Source organism: Lycium barbarum, chromosome 2, assembly GCF_019175385.1.
Source record: "Lycium barbarum isolate Lr01 chromosome 2, ASM1917538v2, whole genome shotgun sequence".
In the NCBI taxonomy this organism is placed as follows: domain Eukaryota; kingdom Viridiplantae; phylum Streptophyta; class Magnoliopsida; order Solanales; family Solanaceae; genus Lycium; species Lycium barbarum.
In genome coordinates, this window is record NC_083338.1 from 138,934,335 (window position 1) to 138,953,821 (window position 19,487).

The 19,487-nt window shown below is 33.5% G+C and overlaps 1 long non-coding RNA gene across 1 annotated transcript; it reads left to right on the forward strand.

Annotated features, from left to right (window-relative positions):
• Window positions 1-16,833: 16,833 nt before the first annotated feature.
• LOC132622905 (uncharacterized) lies at window positions 16,834-19,487 on the forward strand. Its single transcript, XR_009576039.1, has 3 exons — window positions 16,834-17,179; window positions 17,943-18,014; window positions 19,042-19,487. It is a non-coding gene; the product is annotated as an uncharacterized LOC132622905 (long non-coding RNA).

Consider the following 19,487-nt stretch of genomic DNA (forward strand, 5'->3'; position numbering starts at 1 on the left):
CTTATAACATCCGTTAAAGCTTTTTTTTCTTTCCCTCTTTTATGTCATGAGTGTATTTTTTGGTTTACAACTTAAGAATTCATTAATTTAGAAGTCAACTGCAAATTAAAATTACTCACATCAAGTCTAATGACTCGGCTAAAGGTAATCTTTTCTAAATCTTACATGACTTGGTAAAATTTTGATATTAGGTGGAGTAGAAAATGATGGAATTAAGTCAATAGACATGTTAATTATTACACATGATCTTTATACAAATAGCCGAATTTACTGTTTACTTTTTCTAGCAGATATACACAAATTATACGTTGACTATACAGGGTTTTAAGCATATTACTCTATAGATATTATATATTTGCCAGCTATTTTAATTTATATAGTAGAATGCCGTTATTTTGGTTATTAAATAAAAGAGGGCACTTCTTCCTTTTTCTTAATGGGCATTCATCAGTGCTTGTTTGGAGGGTAGACCTAGACGGCTAGACCACAAGAATATCCAATTAACCTAACTTTGAAAAGCATCAAAACTGAAAATAATGTGCTAGCACCAAATGGAACTTAGTGTATTGGATGACAATTTATTGTGGGGTGAATAGTTTGTTCTTTTTTCACTAAAACCTTCCACATAGAATTGACTTATCCAAAAGAAAGAAAACAAACTTCCACATTGAATTGTTTAGAGGAGATGTCTTTTTCACAATGGTTGGGAATATACACAAAATTATGGAACCAATCCTTTCATGACTTCTGTTGGACCATATATATATATGAATAATCTAATTGTATTAGGCTACTAAAACCTATATAATTTTCTTTGTCTAGTTGATTAGGTATAAACAAACAACATTATCAAATAAACAAACAACAGTATCAAATAACTACACAAGAAGGAAAATAAACAATAGTACCATTTAAAAGAATCGTTAGGCAGGTTTCAATTACCGTAACCATTTGATTAAATTACTTGCAAAGTTCTTACATAAGAATCTTAAGAGTGTCATAAAACAAAATGTATCTAAAAGTTATTGCACTTTAAAGAAGTTTATTGGGAAAGTTCATTATTCTGTCAGCTGAATATTTCAAGATCTGGCATGGTAGCTATCTCATAAATAACATCTTGATCTGAACAATAAAATTGATCTACCTTTTTCGTTTGTGCTTTTACAACATCTTAAAGAGAAACAAATGTAAAATAAAGAATGACTAGTTCTTTTATATTTCTGTGTCTATGGAACAATAAAGCATAATAATAACTGAGTTTTTTTCACTCAGATAATTGGATAAATTCTGCATCAACTTCGCAGTCTTTTAACCAGGGGCGGACGCACCTATAACCAAGGGGTGTCATCAGTCGGGAAAAACTTCACTTAAATATAGGTAAAAAAAATATACAGTAAGCATATAAATAGAGAAGAAATCACGCCAGTAAACTGTTAACATAAGAATGTCAGTAGCTCACTGGTAAAGCGCTTCGAAAATCAAGCCAGTTGTCGCGGGATCAAAATGGGCCGGACACATCTCTAGCTTCTTTAAATTTTAGTGCCAATAGATATTTGTCAATAAAGTTTGATCTCTTTACATCTTGTTTATAATATTACTGAGCAAGCATTCATTTATACGACTCCTAAGTGGTATTTAAACCAAGTTGCAGGCAACCAATAACAATTTAAAACTGTTCTTTCATTGGTAAGTTCTATTAAAATATTTTTTCATTCTTCTTTCTAGTTGGAATTTTGCGAAACTATCCATTGTTGATGAGCTTTATAACTATTGCTTGATGTTTATATAGGGAAAAAAAATTAGTAATATTTTTAGTGAGTCTATTAACGATTCCCACAAAAACAAATTATCTATTATTGGTAATTAGAACCTTTAACATTACAAAAGGCTACCACTAATTTGGAATTTTCATAATTTCCCGTCATTTCCAGCTAAGTCTTCCTTCAAAGTCGACGTTAATCGATCATACCATATATTTTAATCGATCATACCACAAAAACAAAATCATAAAAGTTACCTTTCAATACAGATACTGTACACTTCATGAATGATACTATCTTAAAAAAAGATTCCGATACAACGAATACTCGTAGGAAATGATGAAGGAAAATAAATTTACCTGGTAAATATGTAGCTTTCTTCGACTATTTCTTTCATTAAGTTCATATAACCAGAATTTACTTGACATAATTTTCTTCAGCATATAAGATAATTAATTAGTAATTTAATTTGGTAACGGATGACCGTCTTAATGGATCATGATAACAGTGAAAATCAGAAGTCTATGTAACTATGTGGCATTGATCCTTTCCAATTCTCACGTTCATTGACGTCATAATTACCATTTAATAGGATCTCAATTTAACAGCCAATTACAGTCTGTGTGACTACGTGCATTTATCCAGTAAAACCGATATAGTGATAAGCTTAGGCTGGAATTAAATAAGTAGAACTTACATAAATAGCTACCTTTTAGTAGCTTGTAACAAGAAATAGCTATAAAATTGTTATTTACTAAGCGTAGCTGATTTTTTAGTTGAAACGCGTGTATTTCATTTTTTTGAAATATAGTGAAATGCACGGAACGACCGACACTGCTGAGTAAAATTAGGCCGTATTTATGGAAAAGATTTTTTTTTTTTTAAATTCAGGGATTCAGTTAAAATCTGCCCATTAATCACGCGTAATGAATGTTTTTCCATAACAGATTACGTATCTCTCTCCACCTTTATCACAATCAAAACTTTTGAATTCAAAAAAATACTGAAGATCTAAAAAGATCCAATTACAGAAGAATCTCTTTGAGCTCTGTTTTCTACATTCGAATTCTTCAAAATCAAGTTGAAATACACTCAATAAGATAAGGACGAGTGTATATATGGAATTTTAGTGAAGATCAGATTTGTATTTCAGATTCTACAAAAGGTATGTTTCAAATTTTCAATGATTTGTGTGATTTTTTTTATTCAATTTTCTGTGATTGGAACGATGATTTTTTTTTCCAATGCAGTCACTGTTCTTCTAGTTTTGTTGAATTATCAAAACGAAACATGTCAAGCATAACAACAGTGATCAGACACTCCGGTTTTTGGAATGAACAGAATTGCTTTGTTGATTACAAACTAGACGCAGTTGTCTTCAAAGATTATTGTTCATACAGTGATTTGGTTGAAACTATAGCAATTCAGTTAGGTGTTGATATTAGCAGGAAAACGATATCAATAAAATATGTTGTTGAAGGAGACAACATGCCAATTGAAATACGCAACAATATGGGAGTAAGGGTGTATGTTGAGCTTAAGAGAGAAAACAGGGGATTTGAAGCATATCCGTTGTGCGTTAGCATAACTGATAATGATCTTGAGAATTTTATGTCCGGCGAATCTGCAGTTGGAGACGATATGTTTCAACTTGAATTTAATGATTATATGTATGCTATAAACGTAGTTGATTCAAATGATTTGGATGCGTCGGATTGTGCTAAGGCTGTTGTTTTATTTCAAAACAACGATGACTTGATAATTTCGAACAAGGAACATAAAGATGTTTTTGTTGATCAAATCTACAAAGATAAGGACACTCTGAAGAATGTTATGGCGAATTATGCAATTCGCAAAAGATTCAATTTCAGGACAGAGAGGTCGAATGCCGTAAGGTATGTTAGTCACCTAAAAATATGAAATACATTGAAATATACTATGAAATATATATGAAATACATTGAAATATACTATGAAATATATATGAAATATAGTGAAATATACTAAGAAATGCATTGAAATACAGTGACGTAAACTGTTGTATTGCCATTACATTTTAGTTGGATTTAATTAAATACAGTGAAATACGAACTGTTTGAATTATTTAATTCCATTATCTAACCATTTCAGTATATATAGACAATGTATTTAGGATGTTGTATGTGTTTGAAACTTCAATCTGATTGTTCTTTTCTTGTATTGGTTTATGTAGTTACACTCTGGTATATTGTTCAACTGATTGTCGTTGGAAATTCAGAGCTTCAAGTATAGCGAACTCTGAAATGTTCAGAGTGAGATATTTTCATGACGAACATACGTGTCCATTGAAGGACAAAGTGTATTCCCAAAGGCAAGCAACAAGTTGGTTGATTGGTGCGTCAGTTGTTAAGCCAAAAATAGCAAATCACAAGAGGAAATATACACCTGGTGATATAGTAGACGACGTAAAAAAATGAGTATGGCGTTGATGTTTCTTATATGACGGCCTGGAGGGCTAGAGAAAAGGCAATGAATGAATTAAGAGGGGAACCAACAGAATCATACAAGAAGTTACCGGGATATGTCTACATATTGGATAAAACATACCCTGGATCACATGTGAGAATGCACAAATCACAACAAAACGAGTTCTTGTATTTGTTTATAGCACTTAAAGCGTTCATAAAAGGCTTCGAGTGTTGTAGACCAATAGTTGTAGTAGATGGTTCCCACCTTAAAACTACATATAACGGTACTTTTGTATCAGCCAGCACGTTGGATGGTGCAGGTAGATGCCAAAATGTTTAAATACATTTTTTTCTGTTTTTGGTATATTTCGTTGTATTTCATTATATTTCTAATGTAGTTCCAATATGCTTTATGCTATATTTCACTGTAATAATACACAAAAACATGTATGTGCATGTAATATTCTACCATTGGCGTATGGTGTGATAGATTGAGAGAACGATAAGTCTTGGACCTGGTTCTTTGAGCAGTTCAAACAAGCTTATGGGAATAGGGATAACATGTGTGTTGTATCAGACAGACATGAGAGCATCATTAAGGCGGTGAGTAGAGTGTATCCAACTGTGTCACATTTGGCGTGCATATGGCATTTATGGAAAAATGTGACCACGAAATACAAGTCGAATGGTGAAGTATTGAGTCCTGTATTCTATGCACTTGCAAAAGCATACACACAGGCTGAGTTTGATAAGCTGATGGAGAAGATTGAGAAGGTTGATTTTCGGGTAAAAGAGTACTTGGAGGATGCTGGAAGGGAAAAGTGGGCTCGACTGTATTCACCCGTTAACAGAGGATGGACAATGACGTCAAATATAGCCGAATGTATTAATGGAAAATTGGTAGCAGCAAGAGAGTTGCCGGTTTTCGATTTTCTTAAAGAAGTGAGGAAGATGTTTGGGAGATGGAATTGCACTAATAGGAGGAACGGTACATACACATTCACAACACTTGGGAAAGCATTCCAGCAATTATTATCAATAAACGAATGTAAATCTCTACATATGACGGTATGTTACTGTTTATTTTGTTGAAGTCTGCCTACATATATTTCAATATATTTCAGCATATTTAGAAGGTACTTAAGTAATTCTGTTTGGATTGTATATTTCCAAGTATTTCATATTAAGTAATTCTGTTTGGATTGTATATTTCCATGTATTTCATATTACTTATCGTTGTTAATATTCAATGTATTCTGGTCTGACACATTTCATCTTGATTAGGTTGAACCATCAACTGAATATGTGTATACCGTAAATGATGAGGCAAGGCGATTCATAATTGATCTTAAAAAGAAAACATGCAGTTGTCGGATGTTCCAAATGGACGAGATACCATGTCCACATGCATGGGCTGTATTGAAGAGTAAAAGTCTTATGCCTGATGAATATTGTTCAGACCTATTCAAACCAAAGACAGTGATTAAGACGTATGATGTGCCTGTGGATCCTCTGCCTGACGAGAGTGAGTGGAATATTCTCAAACACATAAGCGATGAAGTTGTTTTGCCACCAAGATACAAGAGACCCCCGGGAAGGCCAAAGAAAAAGCGAGATAAACCATTAATGGAGACGATGATTGGTAAACGTAGGAATGCTTGTAGTACTTGTGGACGTCTTGGTCACAATAGACGTTCTTGTTCCAATGAGCCACGTAAGAAGTAGATGTTTAGATTGTAATTGTTTTTTTTTTTTAAATACCTTATCCCCAAAAATATTAAATAAAGAAATTTTTGGTTCATCGTTGTATTCTGTAATTTTTGTCCTTTATTTTCATAATAATATTGCATACAATTCGGTGTTAACGGACATTAAAATGAAAAATAAGTGAAATGTTTAAGAAATATTAAGTTGCATTAGGACTGGAATAACCAGAAGCTGGTGCTGGAATACAACACTGATTTTTTGTATTTCACTATATTTCGGTGTATTTCCTTTTGCATTTTTACTATATTTTTTTTACATTTTACTATATTTATGTGTATTTCTCTGTATTTCAGTGTTCAAAATGTAAGAGTATTCCAGTTGTAAGAGTATTCCAGTTCACCTGGAATAATTTGTCGAATTGAAGAGTGGGTATATAACATTGGAATATATTGAAAATACACCAGAGGCTGTTTTCATTAAACGATAAATAAAAATATGGGAGACTTAAACAAAAAATAGTCGTGAAAGAAATTAGTTAAGTCATTGATGAAAAAACACTGCCATTTGTCAATTCTTTACAAAACAACACAACAAAATGTAGAAAAATGGTCAGCAAAACAGTACTGTGAAAAACGATTGAACATTAAAACCTAGTGGACTAATTAACAACTACTGTGTCGACCGCGTTGTAATCTATAGCAGGCCTAACTGGTCTTGGCGGCAGTTCATTGTCACTGAAGGCATTCAAATCAGCCTTTTTCCATCTGTATTCCCATATTTATGCCCCGTATCTATTACGTAGTGTTTCTGCATCAATTTCAGATGGAACGCCTCGTCCAGAACAAAAGTATTCAGCAAATGCGGCAACATACACACCACAATCCCTGAAAAATAAAAAATAAAAATGATTATTGGTTGAGAATTTTGAAAAAAAAAATGGAACTCTGATGTTGAAAGACATACATGCTGCCAGAGGCTTGTTGTGGCAGGTCGTTCACATACATGACATGAAAGTCATCAGTCTGTTGTTTGCCCTTGTATGATGAGTGGTTAATCCAATCGATGCCTTTTTTTCTCATAAAATCCAGACAAATGTAGATGATGTGGCAATAGGGTAGCTATCTTGTGTATTTCTCTTCTAACAACAGCATCATGACCAGCAGCTCGGTATGAGTTGTAGATGTACAGACGCCTGCACGTAAAAGAATATTACATCAGCTCGGTTAACAGGTTGGTAAATTAAATTTCATACGGACCTTGTAGGCTAGAAATACGAGGAACATACAGGGAGATATGCAGATTTAATGAATTTTTTTTAAAAAAAGAGTAGAAATACCTGTCAGTGAATGGCACTATAATCAAGATCCAGTGATTTTCCTCTTTGATGTTGATAGGGATGAGAACACAATCAACTGTATGCCATGGCACATTAGCCAGCATCCTATGCCCGTTAATGTACTCGCATATTTCGTTCTCCGAACTGGCAACACTACTGTTCCTCTCCGGATTAGCATATGCACGATGAATTTCATCAATTTTGGAGAAGAACATACAGTCAACAGTTGTGAATTTGAATCTGTTATCCTTGTCGTACTTGCCTTTCTTCCGCAAGTAGTAAAAAATGACATCAATATGCTGTAAAAAAATGAAATTAGTCTAATGGATACTGGTTAAAAAAATGAAATAAGCTTCTGCAGAAAAATATGCAGTCAAGATGCAGGAAATATAGAGAAATACACAGAAGGAATATCGAGAAATATGGGAAATATAGAGAAATATAGAGAAATATGGGAAAAGAGGGAATGGGAAATATAGCACCTCATCATTCCAAGACTGTCCATTCATCGATAAGAGATAGAACCAGTTTTTGTCGTCAACATGTAACACACCAAAATTGAAGCCAAAATTGATGTCATCTGGATCCAAAGCTTGCTTATTCTTTTTGTAACGGCTTTCCTTACCCTTTCTAAATAACAACAATCAGTTATTTTCATTTTGAACAGTTTACTTTGCTGAAAGAATGAATATATAAATTAAAAAGGTAAATACGTTCAAACTTACTTTTTATCATGCCTTAGAAGTAGATCCTGTTCAAGCCGATTCCGGTATTGTTGAATAAGCGAAGTATTTCGCGGGCCATTAATTGGATCTTCAACAAATGGATGCTTCTTTTCAAATATGTAAGGTGTGGGGTCTTGAACAGAAGCTTCTGCAGAGCCGTAATTGGTCATGTAAGGTGAACTGAAGTATTTACTAGGTTTGACTATCCTAGTTGGAATAACATCTGGTTGAGCAATTACAACTTCCGCATTAATCACTGGCTGTTGTATTCCTTTATCAGCAGACATTACTGGCATAACAAATCCTTTGTGACCAGTTTGATGAAATACAGATAATCCTGACGAACCTATTTGGCTTGGTAACATTTCGTCAGGGATCAACCATTGTGACTTAGTAATGTTCTCATCGAACCTGTGTGGAGTCTCTAAAATGAATGATCAGTGATGTCCCCGGGTTGTATTCCCGCACCTGCTTCTGGTACACGAGTTTCTAGAGGCAACTCAATGAGCATCTTTGCGACCATTCCCTAAAAAAAAGGAGATTTAATAAATGTTAAGTATAGCAGTATCTTGAAAAGATCTATAAGATTGAATGTAAAATTTACCTCTGTTGAATTGAAAGATCCTTCGTCCGCCCGATTAATCTCTTCAGATGAAGCTTTACGTGTATCTGCTCTTAAATTTCCGGCGGTTACTACAATTTCCGGAACTTCCTCATGTAACTTTGGTCCAACACCCTTTTGAATAATAAAAAATCAAAATTTAAAACAAAATCATAACATAAAAATATAAGGTTGGAGAATTACTAAATACACAGAAATAGGGCCAGGATTAGATTGATTCTGTGGGGGTAGAAATACATAGAAATACAAAAAAAAAAAAAGTTTGTAAAATAGACAATTGTACCAGTGAAATACAAACGAAACGCCATAAAATACGAAAGTTTGTAAAATAGAAAATACCGAGGAAAACATAACTTTAAAATTTAATACTGGAACATGGCAACCATATACTTTTTTGTGCATACAATGCACAACAACATAACTTTAAAAGATGGATTTCACGTCACAAACTCATTTTACCTTAATTGACTCATCATCATGTTTCGGAGGAGATGTTTGAATGGTAGAATCATGTCGTAAGTTTTCTTTAGGCGTTAACTGTAGCCCAACATCAGTTTGATGCTCCGGCGCCTCACTATCGGCAGCCTTCACATAAAAAAATGAATTAATATAAATTGTATTTCGCAATAAGAGTCTAAAAATGTTAGTTCAATTTCTATTTCACACGTTTACCTTGTCCGCAGAATTGTTCACCTTGATTGCTTCAAATAGCTTCTTGAAGTGGCCATCCATGAAAGTTCGAAACTTGGACAACTCACTTGTGAACTCACCAACAACCTAATATTTAAACAAAAATAGTATTTCAATTTGTTTAGAAACAGTAAATTAAATACACCAAAATAGTTTTTGTTTCGTAACTAAAAACACTTACTGATTCCTTGAAAACTTGAAAATCTTTCCTTAGCAATTGCATTTCCTCTTTCATGGAACTAGTAGGGACATCACGTAGGACTGTGGTGTTTTGGGGTCTATTCATTTGTTCATTCAACTTTGGTGAAGCAGACTTCTGTAAAATAGGTTTTTGAGCAACCTTTTGATCCTTGTGATTCTTCTTCACAGTTGTCTGTGGTTCGGTGTGGATTTGTTGTTTCTTAGATGTGGAAGTTGTTGTATGAAGTTGTCTGCGTCTCTTTGAAGGTGGAGAATCTGTCTGATTCGTCCGTTGTTGTTGTTTGCCCTTAGAAAGGTGGGGGGGAGTAGTATTGAAATCATCAAAGTCATCCACTGGCATATCTGTGACTTGGGTACCTTCATTGGCATCAACTAAGACATTTTTGTCTACTGTATCTCGACAGACAACAACATCGGGCAATTGGAGGCTCTCCAACTCACTGCTAGTGGGGATTGTATTTGCAAATGTATAGCTCTGAAGAAGAAAGAAATAAATATTTAATTAGTGTGTTATAAAACTATTCACACTTACATTTTGAACACTGAAAAACATAGAAATACACAGAAATATAGTGAAATTTAAAAAGTATGGTGAAAATGCAAAAGGAAATACACCGAAATATAGTGAAATACAAAAAACCAGGAAAAAAAACCAGCAGAAAAGCAATAATACGACAGTAGAACAGTAGAGTACAAACTAAAATCAGTATTTAATCAGTATTTAATTAGTGTGAAATAAATATTTAATTAGTGTGTTATAAAACTATTCACACTTACATTTTGAACACTGAAAAACATGGAAATACAAAGAAATATAGTGAAATTTAAAAGTATGGTGAAAATGCAAAAGGAAATACACCGAAATATAGTGAAATACAAAAAACCAGGAAAACAAACCAGCAGAAAAGCAATAAATACGACAGTAGAACAGTGGAGTACAAACTAAAATCAGTAAGGCATAATTGCAAAATAAAATGCTATGAAAAAACATAAAAATAAGTTAGAGTGTTCGAATATTACCGACTGTTTGCCGTCTCTAAAAATGCCTTCCATCAAAATATTATATTTGGGCTGACTGTCGATGGACCTCCAATTCAACATTCTTGGAATGGAATTTCCGGATTTAATAGCGAGATACGATGGAACTCTTGAACAACACTCATAGAGCCAAACTTGCATAGCCAGTGGCATCCCATGGATCCTATAATACTGTGTTGTGGCAGAATACTTCTTCCTGGTGCTTCTAATCAACTCGTTAAAAGCTTCTTTGCCCCATGGATAATCTACATACCTTCCATCCTCAACCACTTCAAAATGAACCCTTGGTATATTCGTTTTCCTAGGCTCACCGCAAAAGATGTATGTATTTATAAAAAACAAAATTGCAAACTTAACAGCGTCCTCATCATTATCTCCCCAACACTTATTCTTAAAGCAATCAATGAACTCCAATCTTTTTACTTTACTCCTAGTTCCACCAAAATAATCATCCATAATCCTATTCGATTTTTCCTCATCGTATGTAAATTCACCTTCATCGGCTACACAATTTAGCCCGCTCATAAGGGCAAATTCTCTCATGGTAAATCTCAATACGGTACCATTTATATCAATTGTAAAGCAATCAGAAGTGCTCTCCTTGAGCTCTCTTACCATGAAGCACCTAAAAATTTGTGCTTGAACCTCCAGGTGCTGCATTCCGAGGAATTTCCCAAATATTGTCTTGGAAAAGATCTCTAACTGTGCAACAGTTAGCTTACTCTTGATATCTTTGAACACCTCGATATTAGTGTACCGTTGCATCGATGGAGCCTCTTCAGGATGACTCCTAACATATAATTTAGGATCCTAAAATAAAAATGCAACACTAAGTTAAGGCTGAAACAATTGTATAAAACATAGACACACACAAGAAATATACTGAATTGCATATCCAAGAAAAATATACACACAAAAAAGAAAATTGCATAACACAACTAACACATCTTTTAAAATCAATAAGTACAGAATAGTAAACATATGTACTTGTGAAAATACATAGAAATATAATGAAATACAATTAACCACGAAAAACAACTTCCACAGTTATGTTGTATATGATGTAAATTACAGTTGATGCACATATAGATTTTATTAAATACACGGAAATATACTGAATTGCATATCCAATTATATCGAAATATACAGAAATATAGTGAAATACAAAACAACAAAATCGAAAAATTTCATCAATACCTGTTCATCCTCTTCCAGATCTACATCTTTAACAACATTTTTACCCTTAACGCCTGAAGAAGGCTTGGTTACTTTTCTCTTATTTTGTTGAGCAACTTTAGAACCTTTTTTTACTGGTACATCATCTTTTGGCTTGCTCCGTTTTGGAACTTCAGTTGGAGGAAGTTGACGCATCCTTGATGGGTCATGAATCTTCTTGCTTCTTCTCTCAGCAGCAATTTTAGCAAATTCTCCTGCAATTGGAAGTTGTTGTTGTGAAAATCCCAAAGAGAAACTAGGACCATCATAAGCATGAGGACTACCTCGAGTATTCCTACTTGGAGTATCTCTTTCCGCTATTAAAATGGATAATTAGATCTTGTTTTAAAGACTCTAACAATGGCTGAAAACAGAAAGAAAAAAAAAAAGGAATGAAAAAGAAACAAAGAAAACGATGAAATATAAGAATAAATATAGAGAAATACAACAAAGAAAGTAAAAAAATTCTAATAAATTATTAAAATTCGTTACCTACACTGTGTGGGTAACGATTAAGGAAGACGGAATCGTGATAATAATGATGATAGATAATGAGCGTATAATACGGTTGAAGATATTGAAGATGGGAGAGAAATTAATTTGAAAAGAGAAGAGATTGGGAGTTATTGGGGAACATGGGCCGTAACTTTAGGGAAATACAGAGACGCTTGTAGATCAGTTACAACCGGTAATTCTGAAATTAATTTAAGCTATTAACAATAAATAAAATAAAAGGTAGCTATTATTAATAAATAAGTCTTAGAGGTAGTTATGTCCAGTAAATTTTCCATTAAATAATTCAAATAAATCATTTTATAGGACGTAATTTTCTTTTTAGGCAGAGGGTAAATTGGTGTTCAACTTTAAAAGCTATTTTAGTAAAGTAATTTCACACTAAGGGGCTTCCCACTGTTAGTATACTATAATTCACTTCTTTAAATTTCGACACCACTTATAAAAAATCCCGCGTACGCCACTGCTTGTAACAGTTTGTTTACCATTGTTACTAAATTGTTATGCTAATACAGTAGTTTTCATGTACGTACCTCTTTATTATGTGTGGCTCTTTTTTCTCTTTAACTTTCAAACAAGGGCGGATATACACCCCATTAAGGGTGTTCGGGTGAACACCTCGGCAAAAAAATTAAACTGTATATATAAGGTATTTTTATATGTTTTATGTCTATATATAGTTTTGAACGCCCTGAACATAAAAGTAGGGGTTGGTTCGGTGGTTTAGGGGGTTCAAAATTCATCTAGGGGTTCCAAGTTCAAGCTTCAGGCACTACATTTTTATTTTTCGAACCCTCTCAGAAAATATCCTAGATCTGCCACTACTTTCAAGCACATGCCAATTGTTGCCACCAAAGCTGCTGATGAAGGTTTAGATTGGAATAATTAAGCTAGATTGGAATAATATCCTAGATCTGTCACTACTTTCACAGTTCTACACTCTATTGTTTGGCCAAGCTTATTTCCCCCCCAAAAGTACTTATTTTTTCAATAAGTGCTTATTTGAAAAAAAGTGAGGTGTTTGGTCAAGCTTTTGGGAGAAAATAAGTGCTTCTGGGGAGTAGCAGAAGCAGTTTTTCAGAAGCTAAAAAAAACAACTTTTGCCCAAAAGCACTTTTTTGAAAAGTACTTTTGAGGAAAATACAAATAGAAGCATTTTTTAAAAGCTTGGCCAAACACTAATAACTGCTCAAAAGTACTTTTTTAATTAATTGGCCAAACACAAACTGCTTTTCGCCAAAAATGCTTTTTTGAAAAGAACTTTTTAAAAAAATACTTTTTAAAATAAGCTGATTTTAGAAGCTTGGCCAAACAGTAGAGTGTAGAACTGTGAAAAATATCTAATAGATAGTACCTAATGTGGTTGTCGTGATATTTATAGACTTAAAAATGAATATAAAAAGTTAATTGTGGATACCAAGTGAAAAAAAAAAAACCTTGAATATTAAAATGCATTAACATTTCTATTATATATAAGTGGTTAAGGAGTACGAACACAACTTCAACGACTTGTACCAAAAGTATTGTGGATTGTACTATGATATGAATTTAGCCCAATTCATTACTAAACGTACATGTAGATTCCACTTTTCTTTTACTAATATATATTTATATATAACTGTCCAAGAGGGACTAACACGGCTTTTTTATCTCATGTGGACATATGTCATAGTACTGAATATTTATTCTCTTCTCATGTATACACGTATGCACTTCAATTTTAATTCTCCGATACATTTAATTCCTCCGTGCACTTTTACTTGTTCACTTTTGACTTTTCACGCTTAAGAATTAATAAATGAGGTACTCCCCCATCTCATATTACTTGGCCACATCACTAAAAATATATGTCCATAATATGTCCATATTACTTAATCATTTACAAAACCAAGATAAAATTAATTAAATATTTCCCATCTTACCTTTTCTGTCCCATATTACTTGGCTACTAAATATTTATTCTCTTCTCATGTATACACGTATGCACTTCAATTTTAATTCTCCGACACATTTATTTCCTCCGTCCACTTTTACTGTTCACTTTTGACTTTTCACATTCTTTAAGAATTAATAAATGAAGTACTCTTTCTGTCCCCTATTACTTGGCCACATTATTAAACTACTTTTTTATCCTACGTGGACATATATCATAGTACTGAATATTTATTCTCTTCTCATGTATACACGGATGCACTTAAATTTTAATTCTCCGACACATATTTATTTCCTCCGTGCACTTTTACTTGTTCACTTTTGACTTTTCACGTTCTTTAAGAATTAATAAATGAAGTACTCCCTCTGTCCTATATTACTTGGCCACATTACTAGAAATATATGTCCAAATTACTTGTTCATTTACAAAATCAAGATAAAATTAATTAAATCTTTCCCATCTTACTCTTAGTAATAAATGTTCTTGAAAATAGTCAATTTTGATTAGATTGTATTTATTTTAGAGAGATAGGGGTAAGATAGTAAAATATATCTTTATTTATGATTTCTTAAGGGGCATGCAAAAGGGAAAGTGGCAAGTAATATGGGACGCAGGGAGTATATATTTTACCACAATATTCATATTTATTGGTGTAAGTCTCAATAGCCTTAGAAAATGATTTGAAAATGAGTAATTAATGTGAAGGGTAAAATAAAAATAAGAAGAATTTTTTTTTCTCTTGATATGTTAACGTGGACAAGTAAAAGTGATCGGAGGGAGTGACTTTTATCCTTGTTTTCCTTCTTTGTCAATACTTTAAACGCGAAGAGAGTACGAACAATAGCAATGCAAATTTGTACCAAAAGTTATATAAATTGTGCACTTTAACCAACTACTTTTTTATCCCACTTGGACATATGTCATAGTACTGAGTATCTATTCTTTTCTCATGTATACACATATGCACTTCAATTTTAATTCCCGTACATATATTTATTCCCTCCGTGTACTTTTACTTGTCCACTTTTGACTTTTCACATTCTTTAAGAATTAATAAATTAAGTATATATTTTATCGTAATATCCATATTTATTAGTGTACAGTCTCAATACCCTAAGAAAATTGTTTGAAAATGAGTAATTAATGTGAAGGGTAAAATAAGAAGAAGAAAAATTTATCTCTCTTAATATGTTAACGTGGTCAAGTAAAAGTGAAGGGAGAGAGCGACTTTTATCCCTGTTTTCCTGCTTTGTCAATACTTTACTTATTTTACTCTCCTTTTTATTCTCTGATTATTGTTTCTTTACATTTATAAAATGTATTACTTTATATTTTCATTTCAGAATTAAAATTTTGTGATTTACGATACAACATAATCTTTCTAATTTTGATTTCTTTGTAACAATTCTTTTTATCTATAATTGTTAATATAAAAAATTATAATCTAACTAATTTACCCCTTATTAACATATTTTTTAATTAATTTAATAAAAATATTTTACTAGTTTTGCTTTTAAAAAATCCAATATATACAACAACGGTTCTTATGTTTCGATCTGAATAGTTAGTTAATTGAGATGGATATCAATCTATCGGTATACATATAAGATATTAAAGAATTTAAAAGAAAAAATATAGAATCAAAATATTAATTTTCCCTTCTATTCTTGAGAAAAGACATCATTTCACCCTTGAACTTGACACGAAAACTCACTTTAGCAACTAAACTTAAGTTGTATTTATATACCCCCCTTAACAACTTTCATTTCAATTATTTTCCACCTCTAATGCTGATGTGGCAAAAAAGAAAAAATAAAAAGAAATTTAGGCAAGTAAATGACATAAAAAGGTAGGCCCGCTAATATATCTATTATTATTATAAATCAATAAAATAAAATAAAAACGGGCCTTTTCTCTTTCTTCTAAACCACCTCCCCCCCCCCCCCGGGTCCTCTTCCCCCACCCACTTAAATCAACCCCCACCCGCTCCTCTTCCCCACCACTGCCACCTCCTCCATATCCACCTCCACCACGGCTACCACCATCGTATCCACCGCCACGACTACCATACCCACTGATTCGACCACCACCAAATCCACCCCCACCTCCATAACCACCACCATCAAAGTCATAAAGTTTTTAAATTTAATCCCGATTCTTAATTCGGAAAAAGTTACTAGAATGTTATGAGCTGATTAATTAGGCATTTGAATTTCATCATCTGGGTTGAATATATTACTGAAACATAGTCGTCTTCATCATTGTCGTCGATCAATTTCATCGAGAAAAATGTCATCGGCGATTACTTTCCGGCCAACCAAACCCACATTAATTAATCTATCTAAAAAATGAATTTCATATTTCTTTTATTATGTAATAAAACACATTAACCAAATTTGTTTACAAAGAAATAGAAAAGAAAAGGAGAATGTGTTATATCCCGCATTTTCGCATATTCGGAAAAATCTGAAATAATTTTGACTTGTAAGAAATAAGGCCATAAATTGATTTCTATTTAATATATGTGTGTTGACCATGAAATGTTGATGTGGAAATATCGAGGAAGGCTAAGGGCAAAAATTGAAATTTCAAAAATTAGTTTCGGGAATTACGAGATAAGCCCCTTAATGAAATGAGCTAGAAAGATCAAAAAAAAAAGGGGCAAAGGCCCAAAAGTTATAGGGGTGGCCGGCCAACTCAATTGGCCCAAGCCCATATGGAAATTAGTCTAAGTAAATAAAAAAGGGAAGGGCCAAGAAACTTCTACACAATTGACCATTCAAGAAATTAATTGAGAGAGAAAAAAAAAAGGGGGGGCCATTCGGCCGTGAGAAAGAGAAAAGAAAAAAAATAAAAAAAAATTGGAGCTTAAATCTTTAGCCCAAAAATTCACCCCTTGTTGAATTAATGCTAAGCTCAAGGTCCTCTTCCATGTGATACCAATTTGAAAGCAAAAGAGTACTTTTTTTTACAAAGTGAAGAATTTGAAAAAGGTAAGATTCTACTCTTTTTAGCTTGGGAGAATTTTATATATATGTTGTAGTAAGTGGGAATTCATGTAGAGTATGAAAACCTTGTGTTATGGGTATGTGGGTGTGTGGCCGAAAATGGGTAGATGGAGAGAAATGATTAAAATTTATTTATTATGTTAATTGTGTTGTAATGGCTTTTTTTTATGCAATTGGAAGAATTCTAGTTTAAGTTGGCATGAAAATTGTTGTTAAGTTGTTATGGGAAATTTTGCGATTTTATTGTAAATTTATGTAATTATGAAAATGGAGTGTTAAGGTGTAAATTGTGGTTGTTGTTGATGAAATGGGAAGATGAAAAAAATGTGTTGTGAATGTTGTGTCAAAGGTTGGAGATTTCGGAGGAATTCTAGTCTTGGTGGATTTTTGTATACTTTGTAAAATGGTATGAAATGCGTTGGAAATGCTTTTGAATGATCTTGAATTGGTAATGAATGTGTATGTGTCGATATTGGCTTGAAAAATTCGTAGTTGAATTGAATGTCGATGAATTATGTTGAAAGGAAGGTTACTAGTGTTGAAATGCATTTTAAATGGTTTTTGATGTTATTGGTTTGGTTGTTGGTATTGTTGGTATGGTTGTTGATGAATTTGGCCGAGTTTAATTCTCGAGAATGTTGAATTTACAGGGGAGGTGCTGCCGAAATTTCGGTAGACAAATACTAATTAGAATTAAAAATTCTAAGTACTAGTAGCTAATTTTTGGAAATTGATAATATTATTGTAGATATTGGAGAGCCCGAGACTTGAGTCGGGATTTGTTTGGCAAGTGATCGAGATTTGGTAGTGAGCGATCGAGGTATGTAAAGCTTATCGTTCTCCCTTTTCGGCATGACCCTTATGAAATAAATGAATGACATATATGTATGCTCCAAAGAAATATTCTACTCTTAGAGCCACTAGGATGGCCTATGTCTTTGATTTCCACGAACTATTCCATATGACTTGTCACATACTTATGATGTTTGAAATATTAGTCGGTACGTTTCCGGATATGGTTTGAAAAAATTATTTGATATGGCCTAAGTTTGGATAAGTAAATTCTAGAGATGTGCATATGATTTTAAGGCTCCGTTTGATTCGCTCCATAACGTTATTTGAAAGTTCCTTAATGTGAATGATACTAAATTTTCAGGAAATGACCTATGAAGTGTTTTTCGAAAGTTTTGTAAATTTAAAGGCTCGCATCTTTTGTATACTTTTTTATTCCTCACTCTCGTATAGGTTAACATTCCGATAGACTCGACACTTACTTTGAGCTTTCTGATATCAATATAAATATATGTATTTATTTGTCGAGTCTTGGAATTTAATTGTGTATATGCATATGGTTTCCGCACTACTCCGCTCGTGCCTACTACTATGATGTCGTTCGCCGGATCCCGGGCCGGTTTTGTGATCGTGCGCACTATGTTATATTCGGGAGTATGATGTGTTACGGTTCCCGAGGCCTCGCCATAGGGCCGGGTTCCGCTTATATACGGCGTTATGATGTGATATGGCATACGATGTGTTCGGATGATATGATATGTTCTGATGATATGATATGTTCGGAGATTGTACGGACATTTGAAACTTTCTAGAGTATGATGTGTTGTGGCGCCAGCGTCGGAGTGGCGGCCACGTTCCTGAGCCTTATGCATGATCTTTATTTGCATGATATATACACATACTTTCTGTACAGATTTTGATATAACCATTCTGTATCCACACTCTGTATTCCTCACTTCGGTTATGATTCAGATTTTTGTATTTCATGCTTTGCATACTCAGTACATATTTTGTACTGACCCCCTTTCCTCGGGGGTTGCGTTTCATGTCCGCAGGTACGGACGTTCGTTTTGGTGATCCTCCAGTATAGGATACATATTCTGCCACTTGGATTACTCCTTTTGATTCGGAGCTCATATTTTGGTACATATCTTCTGTTACACCCATTCTGTATATATGTGTATGACTATTTGGGTACGGCGGGGCCCTTTCCCGTCATATGTTTTGTTATGTTTTGTAGAGGCCTGTAGTCATATATGTGGGTCATGGGTCACGTTGTTCGTTTGTGATTATGATTTGCGTCCTAAGGCCCCGTTTACTATTATGGCCAAAACGGCCCAATCTGTTGGTATGTGTGTGAATATCTGGGCAATGTCTATTCCGCCAGCTTACTGGATTTGGTATGATGTTTTCGTACGGGCGACCGCTTACGACGATATTTGTTTTCAGTATTTGCTTAAAATGACGTATGTTAAGTTTGACTAAGTCTTTGATATGTTGA